The sequence below is a fragment of the Melitaea cinxia genome, chromosome 27 (genome assembly GCF_905220565.1).
Source record: "Melitaea cinxia chromosome 27, ilMelCinx1.1, whole genome shotgun sequence".
Lineage (NCBI taxonomy): Eukaryota > Metazoa > Arthropoda > Insecta > Lepidoptera > Nymphalidae > Melitaea > Melitaea cinxia.
In genome coordinates this window covers 4,765,314-4,775,671 of record NC_059420.1, presented here as the reverse complement: position 1 = coordinate 4,775,671, position 10,358 = coordinate 4,765,314, and the positions used below count along the sequence as shown (strand labels likewise).

At 39.0% G+C, this 10,358-nt stretch overlaps 1 long non-coding RNA gene across 1 annotated transcript; it reads right to left on the bottom strand.

The window, feature by feature from the left end:
* Window positions 1–3,742: 3,742 nt before the first annotated feature.
* Window positions 3,743–4,786, bottom strand: LOC123666800. Its single transcript, XR_006745340.1, has 3 exons — window positions 4,211–4,786; window positions 4,026–4,115; window positions 3,743–3,925 (listed from the first exon to the last, which is right to left on the bottom strand). It is a non-coding gene; the product is annotated as an uncharacterized LOC123666800 (long non-coding RNA).
* Between the last annotated feature and the right edge of the window lie 5,572 nt (window positions 4,787–10,358).

The window sequence follows — 10,358 nt, the reverse complement described above, 5'->3', positions numbered from 1 at the left end:
AAAAAGTTGTAACGTGAACGCCGCGGAAACTAAAGCGACAACCTATAGATTTTAATATACCATCTGAACGGTCTTATTTAGACCTTTCATTTGACACCTGTTTTGGATTTTTCTCGCGCTTGAGCGCTGAGAAATAATCAAAAAACCAGGTCCTCCCGTGACCATGGTTGCTGTAAAGTATCCGAAACGTCGGGAATCAAAAGTTAACAATAAACCGCGATAAAATCCGAAAAAAGTGTTTTATTAAATGAGTAAAATTCGCGTAAACATTAGAAAACAATATAAAAAACCAGGTGTCACGTTCCCACGTGCTCCTACTTCCCGAGGCGCGAGGGGGAAGTGTTACACATCAAACGACGCGGCGCGGCAAGGCGGTTACAACGGCGCTTTCAGCACTCCAAAAAGTTAAGTACTTTTGAGGATATTCAATTTTGAAAATTACGTCGCTTTTCATTTAAGTTTTATTCAAAAAGTAAAGCGACGACACCCCCCCCCCCCCCCCAAAATTATTAAATATTAATTGTCTCAATTAGGCCTACTTATATACAAAATTTCATAATTTTTGGATCAATAGTTTTTAAGTTATAAAGTTTTGAAGTTAAGGGTGAGCACGAGGGGGTGCTCCCCGCGGTTGGATATCTTCAGAAGTAATTTTATAAGTTAGATATAAGTGTAAATAGTAGTCTTAATTTTTTGTAGAATTTTCGTACTATTTTTTGTAGTGTTAATTTTAATTTAAGCGCTAAAATATTAGTTTTTCAACCCTTAAAAATCGGGGGTTGGTTTTAAAATTTTCTATTTTGTGTAGTTGTATAGATCTTAAAAAGCCCTATCACCTGACACCAAACACGGGTCATTTCGGTTAACGGGGGCCGAATTGGGCAAATTTAATTTTCGTGGCGGCCATATTGGTCGCCATTTTAAAAAATTTAAAATAGTCATAACTCCGTTGATTTTAATCGTATCAACTTGGGGTTTCCAATAGTATTATTGCTAAGTTGAGACCTGTGGCTAGAGACACAAAGCGGCTCTACGTAGAGTCAACCTCCCGATCCTGTTTTTTGGACCGGGAGTGGACGGAGCAGTTGAAGACCAGCACGGAGAGCCGTCGCACGGGCTTCTGCGATCAGCGGTTCCCGAAATATCGAATTTCTGTTTTTTAAAGAAGTAGTTCGAGTCTTAGGTGCCGTTTAAGAACGAAATTAGAAGATAAGATATCTCGGGAACCGCTGGTCGTAGAGCGACGCAGTTTTCAATACTGACTTTCCCTCACTGAGGGCTATCAATTTAATTATATCTGACGACTCTACGTAGAGTCGCTGACCAAAAAGTAGAGTTTACTCACTTTTTGTTAGTTTGTAAGTTAGATTTAGATAGCTTTAGGACCCAGGCATATTTGCCTGACTTTTACTTATATATAGGAACAGTCTCTGACTTTTACAACCGCTATTGCGGGATTTATACATTTTGACAAATTTTTAAATTTAAATTATACAAATTTATTTCGACACTGTTCCTTTTAACCTTTAACGCGACCCCCACTAAAACAATGACTGCCAGGACCCCGCCAAAACAGCAAGAGGTGATTAATTCCGTAGTCCGTACCAGCATCGACATTATTGAACAGGTCACCAAAGTTTCTGCTCTTGAAAAGCCACAGGGTGCGCCGACTAGTTCCAAGCCGAAAGTGCAAATAGCCCGGAAAGTAGCGCATAGCCCTAAGGAAGGGGGTGAAGCGCGGGCATGCACACAAATAGCAACCACCTCAAAGAGCAAAGCGCAGGTTTGCATTTGTTATTTCCCCCGGAAGGCCGAGCAAATTTACTCAGCAAAAGCCGGGTAAAAGGGGACCGGTTGCCGGGGAGTCAAATGAACAAACAACCCCGGAAGTAGGGAATAGTCCTAAGGAGGAGGGAGAAGTGCAGGCAGATACATCCGCGGGGACCACCACAGATAACCGAGAGCGGGCAGCGACCGAGCAGATGAATAAAATAAGAAACGCTGTCCAAAATTCTAGGAACTTAAAAAATGAATACAAAAAGGACATACTAGAAGCGCTGAAAGTGCTCGAGAAGCTGATGGCTGACTCCGAGGCTGACCTCAGAACCGAGAGGGCACGAAAGGGGGGCGGGGGTTCCGTGGACGGGGCGCCGGCGAAAATAAGCGCCGACGCCACGTTCGTGGTCCCCCCAGACCCCAGTCTTAGCAGAAATCTCGAGGCGCAGCGCCAGCTGCTCCTGGAGACAAATGAGAGGATGAAGAGCCTCCAGGAGGAGCTGGTGAAGTGCAGCCAGACGGTTGAGGAGCAGCGGAGGAGTTATGCCAATGTGACCGCTTCGAGACCGCAACATCCCGTGAGGCCTGCGGCATTGCACTCGGTGGTGGTCACCTCAGTGGATGTTGAACAAACAGCGGACGAGGTTCTTGACACGGTGAGAAAGACCATCGACGCCAAAGAGGGGTGGGTTCAAATCGACCGGGTCCGGAAAGCCAGAGACCGGAAAATTATCATGGGCTTCGGGACTGTTGAGGACAGGGCGAAGGCAAAGGAGAGACTGGCGAAAGAAGGAACGGGCCTCGTGGTCGAGGAAATGAAAAATAGAGACCCATTAGTAATAATTAGAGGCGTTCTGAAAGTGCATACGGATGACGAAATTATAAAGAGTTTGAGAAACCAAAATAGGCATCTCTTTAGCGACCTCGACCCCGGGGAAGACCGCCTTCTAATAAAATATCGCAGGAGGGCAAGGAACCCGCTCACGGCCCACGTAGTCCTCAGCGTATCGCCCAAACTCTGGGCGAGGATAACAGGAGTAGGCACGGTCCAAATCGACCTGATGAGGCTGCGGGCGGAGGACCAGTCTCCACTGGTCCAGTGCACGCGCTGTCTCGGGTACGGCCATGGGCGGAAGTACTGTAAGGGCCCAGCGGACCTCTGTAGCCACTGTGGCGGGCCGCACCTCAAAGCTCAATGCACGGAGGACCCGGCGGTGTCACCACCTTCCTGCCGGAACTATCGTCGGGCGAAGCTCGCAAAGTTCGACCACAACGCCTTTAGCGACGACTGTCCCGTCAGGAAGAGGTGGGATGACATCGCCCGCTCCTCCGTATCGTATTGCTAAGGGCAGGCCGGTAGACACGGTGGCTCTAAATATCCTCCAGGCAAACCTCCAGCGCAGTAAGTTGGCATACTCCGACTTCCTGATCGAAGCCTCTAGCCTGCGTACGCGGATTGCTCTGGTACAGGAGCCATACGTCGGCGGCATAAGGCGTGTGAAAAGTCAGAGTGGGATCAGGGTCTTCCAGTGTGCGGACGACGGTAGTGGGACTGTCAAGGCCGCAGTCATCGTATTTGATGCGGACCTTCACATCACGCAGTACCCGAAACTCACCACGAATAATATCTCTGTGGTGGGGATCCGAGTTCGCAGCTGGGAGATCATCCTGGTCTCATTTTACTTTGAGACCAACCTGCCGATGGACTCGTACCTGGCACATCTGCGCCGGGTGCAGCGCGAGACGGGAGGTCGGAAAAAAATTCACATTATTCACACAATTTTTAATATTTAAACTAATTAAAATAATAAGGTGGGCTTAACCAGGTATTTAATAAATAGCCAATAAGGCTAGCACAGCAATATATATAATTATATTATAAACAAACTTATTAATGTATAAATAAAAGGTATAGATAAAGCTTGTAGATGTAGGTAATAATTAAAAAAAAAAAAAAACAAATTAATTATCTTAATAAACTCCAATTTTAATTAAGTATGTTTGTTACAGATAGAAGCAGGAAGTCGTGTGTGTCATGGTTGTTGGGTGGCTGCTGTTCACACGGTCTCTGTGTCCCCCAATGATGAAGTTAGAGGCAACCAACCAGAACCTACTATTGTATTGCCGGAATACATGAGAGCTTCTGAAACTGAAAGTAGATGCTTAATCGAAAGATGCCACAGAACAGACAGATATAGGGTTCCACTTTACTAGAAAAATGTTACTTAATCAATATAAATATTACATACCTGAAAATAACCGTCTTTGTGGTCAACATTTGATTATCGAAGCATGGGATTTTCTTGACAGTTTAAGGTCCAATTATGTACAGTCTTTTACTGCAAAACAACATGATGTCATTAAAAAAAGTTTTAGATGGTGGATTACTTCATTTTGAAAATATAAATAATATGGAAAACCATATTGTACATACATGGACTGGATTGAATAAAGCTCAGTTCCATCAGATGCGCACTGAAGTTCCTCAGTTGTTAGAAATTCCAAATGCAACATTAGCTTTGGCTGCTTATCTTATGAAACTCAGAACTGGTGACTCCACTGAAAGATTGGCAATTTTGCTAAAAGTGAGTGATAGAAATCTTAACAATACCCAAATCACTGTTTGGAAGCTTTGAGGGTGTTGAAAAGCCAGTAGTAATTTTTTTGGCACCTATTGTTATGTAGAAAAAAGTTCTCATTATTTGTATCAAAAAAAATCATATAGCATGCACAAATATAGAAATCTCTTAAAACCATTTTTAATTGTTTGTACTGATGGCCATATTATTGATGTTTTGGGCCCATACCCAGCTACAACATCTGATGCTGACATCATGCAAAACGAATTTTCAAATGGAAGACCTTTGCAAGAATATTTCCAACGAAGTGATGCATTTATATTAGATAGAGGCTTTCGTGATTCACTACCTTTGTTGCACCTATGTGGATATAGGACATATGTGCCTGCTTCGTTGGAGGAGGGTGAAAGACAGCTATCAACTAGCAAGGCCAATAAATCTAGAACAGTCACCATTTGTCGTTGGGTTATTGAAATTGTCAATGGAAGATTTAAACGTGATTTTAAATTATTTCGCCAAAATTATTTCAATAAATCCAGTAAAAGTTTCATGAAAGATTCTGAGGTGGCTGCTGCCCTTTTAAATAAGTTTCACCCTCCTATAGTTGATCGTGTAGATGCTGGGGAAATAATACAAGAAATAGATAAATGTATGAATACAGAAAATGTATTAGCTGATTTTATTATAACAAATAATTATAACAGGCATCAAGCTAATTTTGAAAATACCACAATACATAATGATAATTTAAATGATTTCCCACAGCTCTCCGATAGTGAGCTTATACTTATTTCTTTAGGAACATACCAAATAAAGCAGGCACGTTCCTATTATGGTGAACATATTAGAGGAAATTATGGTTTTATCATAGAAGTGTGCAGGGAGGTCAGCCGCAGCCTTATTCGAGAGCTGTCGGCCTCAAGTACTTCGTGGTTACTTAGGGGTCGCATACAATCCCGACATATAAGTCAAAAAACTTATTTTGTTTATATTTTAATCGACAGCTCTCGTAGAGGAAGGGAAGCAATTCTTATGTATTACTGCAACTGCATTGTAGGCAGAAGAACTGTTGGCTGCTGCGCTCATATAATGTGTATTATATGGTATTTAAGCTGGGCTAGGTACCAGGAAAATATAGTTTCACCTGCACAATTTCTTGATGACATTTTAATAATAATAGATGACGAGTAAAATATGAAATAAATTCAAAGTTTTTTTTTAAATCCTGGACTCCTTTTCGATAAATCCATTCCTGGTATTTATTTATGGTTTCAAGTTAGTGATATTTGTAATGAGTTTTCAAACATTCTTCACTAAATATAATAAATATTAGTGCTTTAAGAACTTAGTGATCGAGGTTTTTTATAGACATTGTAACATAACCTCACTTTTACAAAAAGTCTAATAACTCCACTCTCAGATAGCCACATTATAGATAATTTTCAGCGAAGTATCAATAGGCCTAAATGCATTAATTGATACTATTTTCATTTCATTACATTTTGGCCCAAAAATGTATGGAATCGTATCATTCTCCTTTCACAGAAAGTAGGAAAAAAAATTTAGGTATTAAGGCTTTAAGGTGAGGAATGAGGTGGTTAGTGACACTAACCACCATGACTATTGATACAAATAATATAATGATAAATTATGTATATTATTTATTGATATTACAAGTTATAATGAACTTTCCCACCGGCAAAACTAACCAAAAAATTATTTATTATGAAAATCTGAAAAACATGTTTTTCCTTTGCGTAGGCAAAGGGGCACTTTATATGTATTGCACTGCCATATAGTACGGCACTGGAGATATTTTAGTGCTACATTTGCAACATCTTCTCGAAGTGCTTCTCTCAGGTTGATGACGACTGCATTCTAGACGAATTTCCTCAGGAACTGTAGGCTTGTGACGTTTTATAAATGCAGGTCCTGGCGAAGAGGCCGCAGAAGAACGGTTGCTGTTTACTGAGTCGGGCCTTCGTTTGTCTTTGACATATGCTGGCGCTAATAGACCCTGGTATACGCTTCGTCTAAACTCTTTCAATGTGCTTAGGTCCGGACGTGAAGAAGACTGCAGTTCTTTATAAATTAAAAAGGCATTGACAACAGCAATCGAGGAAATGAAAAAAAAATCCTATGCCACCACTTATGATTTTCTGTCAATAGCATAACTACTTTTTAGTTGATCGAATTTGTCGACAAAATTCATATTCGCGTTGTAGTCTTTCACGGCTTCAGGACAAGAGACTTCAACAATGGTACCATCGCGCTCTCTGCGGTTAACTTTTCCGACATTTTTGGGATCATGATAGTTTGACAAAATAAATACGGATCTCTTATCTTTCCATTTCACTAAACTTACTTTTGTATCACTGCTCCGGTAATCATGTTTCCCTCTACGTAAATGCTTGTCTTCTTTTAGGGTTGGCAAAAACTTTCTGTTTGAATTCACCGTTCCACGGGCGAAAATTTTGTCCTGTTGTAATTTTACTTGTAAAGGGTAACTGTTGAAATAATTGTCAAAATAGACTATAATTTTTGTCTTTTAAATTTTTGCAAAAATTTCTGACAACTTTACCACCTAAGTCAGTTTCAACGTTAGTACCATGCTTGCCTGTGTAAATATCAAAATCTAGGCAATAACCTGACTGTGCACACATCATCCAAACCTTGTACCCTCGTTTAGTCGTTTTTTTTTGGCATGTATTGTCTCAAATAGTTTTTGCCTTTGAATTTGATCATGATTTCATCAATCGCAATTCTTTCTGATGGCTTGTAGTTTTTTTGAAAATTAGATAGTAGAATATTGAGTAGAGGTCTAATTTTATAAAGTTTGTCAAAATCTGGGAAATTTCTATTGGGCATAACACTATTGTCATTTACGTGCAAGTAATTCAAAAGCCAACTGAATCTATTGAAGCTCATAAACTTCGAAACATAGCTGTCATGCAAATCAGGTGCTGAAGACCAGTAATCTCGGTAGCTCGGCGATTTTTTTATACCCATCACCAAATTCAAAGAAATGAAAACATCAAGTTCTTCTGTTATGGTGGATATATAAGGTTTTCCGGATTGAGTAGCGTAAAAGTTAGTTTGAAAACATAAAACATCTTGTAAATGCTCTGTCCAAAAAAGGCGAAACAGCCAGAGAGGTGTAACATTCTCCATGCTAAGAATATGATCGGCTATTCCTACACTTTCAGAAAACTCACCGGGTATGTCCATCCTATAATTCTTCTTCCATTTTGGAGCTTTTGTAGTCGGTCTGTTTGAATCTACGGTGTTAGGCTCGGTAGAATCAGGATTCCGGCGTGCTAAGCTAGACAAAAGGAGATCATCATCGCAATCGAAGTCGTCATAATCGGTTACTCGAACTTCTTCAATCAAGTCGCCTAACACCAGTGGATTTGGCTGACCTTCTGTATCTTCTTCGTCATCCTAGTCGCTGCAAATACTTTCGCTACCCTAAGGAATGTCTTCCAACAAGTATTCTGCGATTTCTCTATCGTTTAGCTGACGCGGCATACTGTAATAAATTCGAAAAAAACACATGCATAAGTTTCGTGTAGATTATGACCATAAATCATCAACAGTCACTGTGGTTAGTTTACTAACCACTGAATTTTCGTTGTGAAAACACAACGAAATCACAAAAGTATAGTACTTTAATGATAACACGTATAAATACATGCGAATACATTGAATAAAAAACATTAAAGAAAAAAGCTTACTTACCTTTTTTACAGTTATTTTTATTATACACGCGAATAAAAGTAGGCTGACGCAATATTCAATTCAACACAAATGAACTGTCATTAATTCAATATACTGTCAATCGGTCACATCTTGTCAATCATGGTTCAAACTTTTATAATAGTTCAACAGATTGTCGCTAGATAGCATTGATTTTAATTTAAAAATTCCGAAAGAGAGAAAGACTGAAAGAGTTAAGCATTTGCTTAACGTCCCGCTTGTATCTTCTTATTTTGCAATTAAAAATATCAGTTTCCTGTAGGTGTTTGTTATAGAATTTTGTAGAACGATATATAAAATTGTTGCCAGTGTACTTTTTTTGTAAAACGGGACATGAAACAAATGTCTATGACGAGAATTCGTTCGGGAGCAACTCAGGTTTATATTTCGGTGGTGGATCAATAATGGTTTGGGCGGGCATTTATTTGGAAGCTCGCACAGACTTGGTAGTGATTGGCAGAGGGAGTCTGACTGCAGACCGCTATATCAGAGATGTTCTAGAAGAAAATGTCGTACCGTTTGCCCCATATATCGGTGACGATTTTGTTTTTATGCAGGATAATGCTCGGCCGCATACCGCTCAGGTAACTCAAGCTTATCTTAATGATATGAATATCACTGTTATGGAGTGGCCGGCGAGATCACCAGATATGAACCCAATAGAGCACGTTTGGAACTTGTTGAAAAGAAAAGTTAAGTCCAGAATTCCAGCTCCTGCCAATGTGGGTGAACTGCGAATCGCTGTAGTTGAGGAATGGCGGAGACTATCCCAGGAGACCATCGATAACATCATTCAGTATACCTAGACGGGTAGAAACTTTAATAAGAGCACGTGGAGGAAATACGCGATATTAATCACCATTTTTCTAATTTAATTAATTGTTATTTTAATATTAATTTTCACTTTTCCCGGTTACATAAAAAGTTCAAAAATGTACCATTTTTCACAAATAGCCTTTACTCGCAAAATCTGTTCTTATTGTGATCTCATTTTAAGAAGATCAGATTTCTTTCGGTTTGCTGTAATGGATAAATTTTTAATTTTGAGTGGCAACACTGCCAGGTTGAATGATTTTTCGCTTCGACCATGATTGGAAATGGCGAGGGAAAGATTTCACGTTTTCGTTGTTTTTTGGCCAGGTTCGCCTGTATTATAAAATTATGTCTCTGAAGTAGAAGAATAACTTTCTTTTATCTCAACAATAATGGTGAGTTAATTTCGATATTTTGGTCGGACCGTTTCCTTTGTGGTTTGTGATAACCTATAGGTGTCATATTAACTCGTGATGTACTTTTGTTACAGCTTCCTTTGCTTTGTTTATTATGAAATAGATTTTTATCTGATTTCGGGGATTTCAAACCATTCTTTTAAATTTTGCATAGGTTACTATTCCGCCATTATGACAACGTGTTTTCTATGTTTCAGGGTTTTTTTTTGTTTTTGTTTTATTTTATTATATTATGTAACTAATTAATAAATTTATTTACTTTAAAAGAAAATACACTTGGGTTACCTTGATGTAGGAAAAGGAAAATTTAAATATGGAAATTATAACTTGAAATTAAAAATGAAACTTAAATGAGTTGCAAACCAAAACTCAAACTTAAAATTATATTTCGATTTCATTCTGTCATTTTTGTTAAACTTCAATCATCGAGGCCTGGATATTTGAATTTGGAATTTTAAATAACACCAGAGGGGATCTCTTCAATATTTTGAAAGCTGAGTCTACCATTGATCACCAGAGCAATGAAACACCTGTCCGTATTAAAGTAAAAACCCTTTGGGCTGGAGATCCTGCTCCTCAAAACTTCCTGTTGAAATCTTAACACCCGGTGGATGTCCAGAGCAAATTGACAATTGAAGTAATTGGTAATGAGTTAATGAAGAAGAGGTACAGACTTTATCACTATTTAGTTTTATCTATACTTATTTTGCAAGGTTATTTGAGTTCTGGTGGTATACTCGTTAAGCTCATTAGACTCATCATAAAAAAATTTAAATATTAGAAAAATGTTAAAGAACCTTCTCTCTACGACTGAGCAACCTTAGAAATTGTTTAGACTGTAATTTCTGAAGTGATGGTTTTTGGGGTTAGCTAGGTAGGCTTATTTTTATATATTTTTTATTTGAGGGTAAGTGAGATAATTGGAATTAAACTACCTTATTGTTGAACTACTAGTTGGTTTATTTATTATTTAAATCTTTTTCCAACCTGCTTCAAAATTTGTATTTGGTCCTAACCC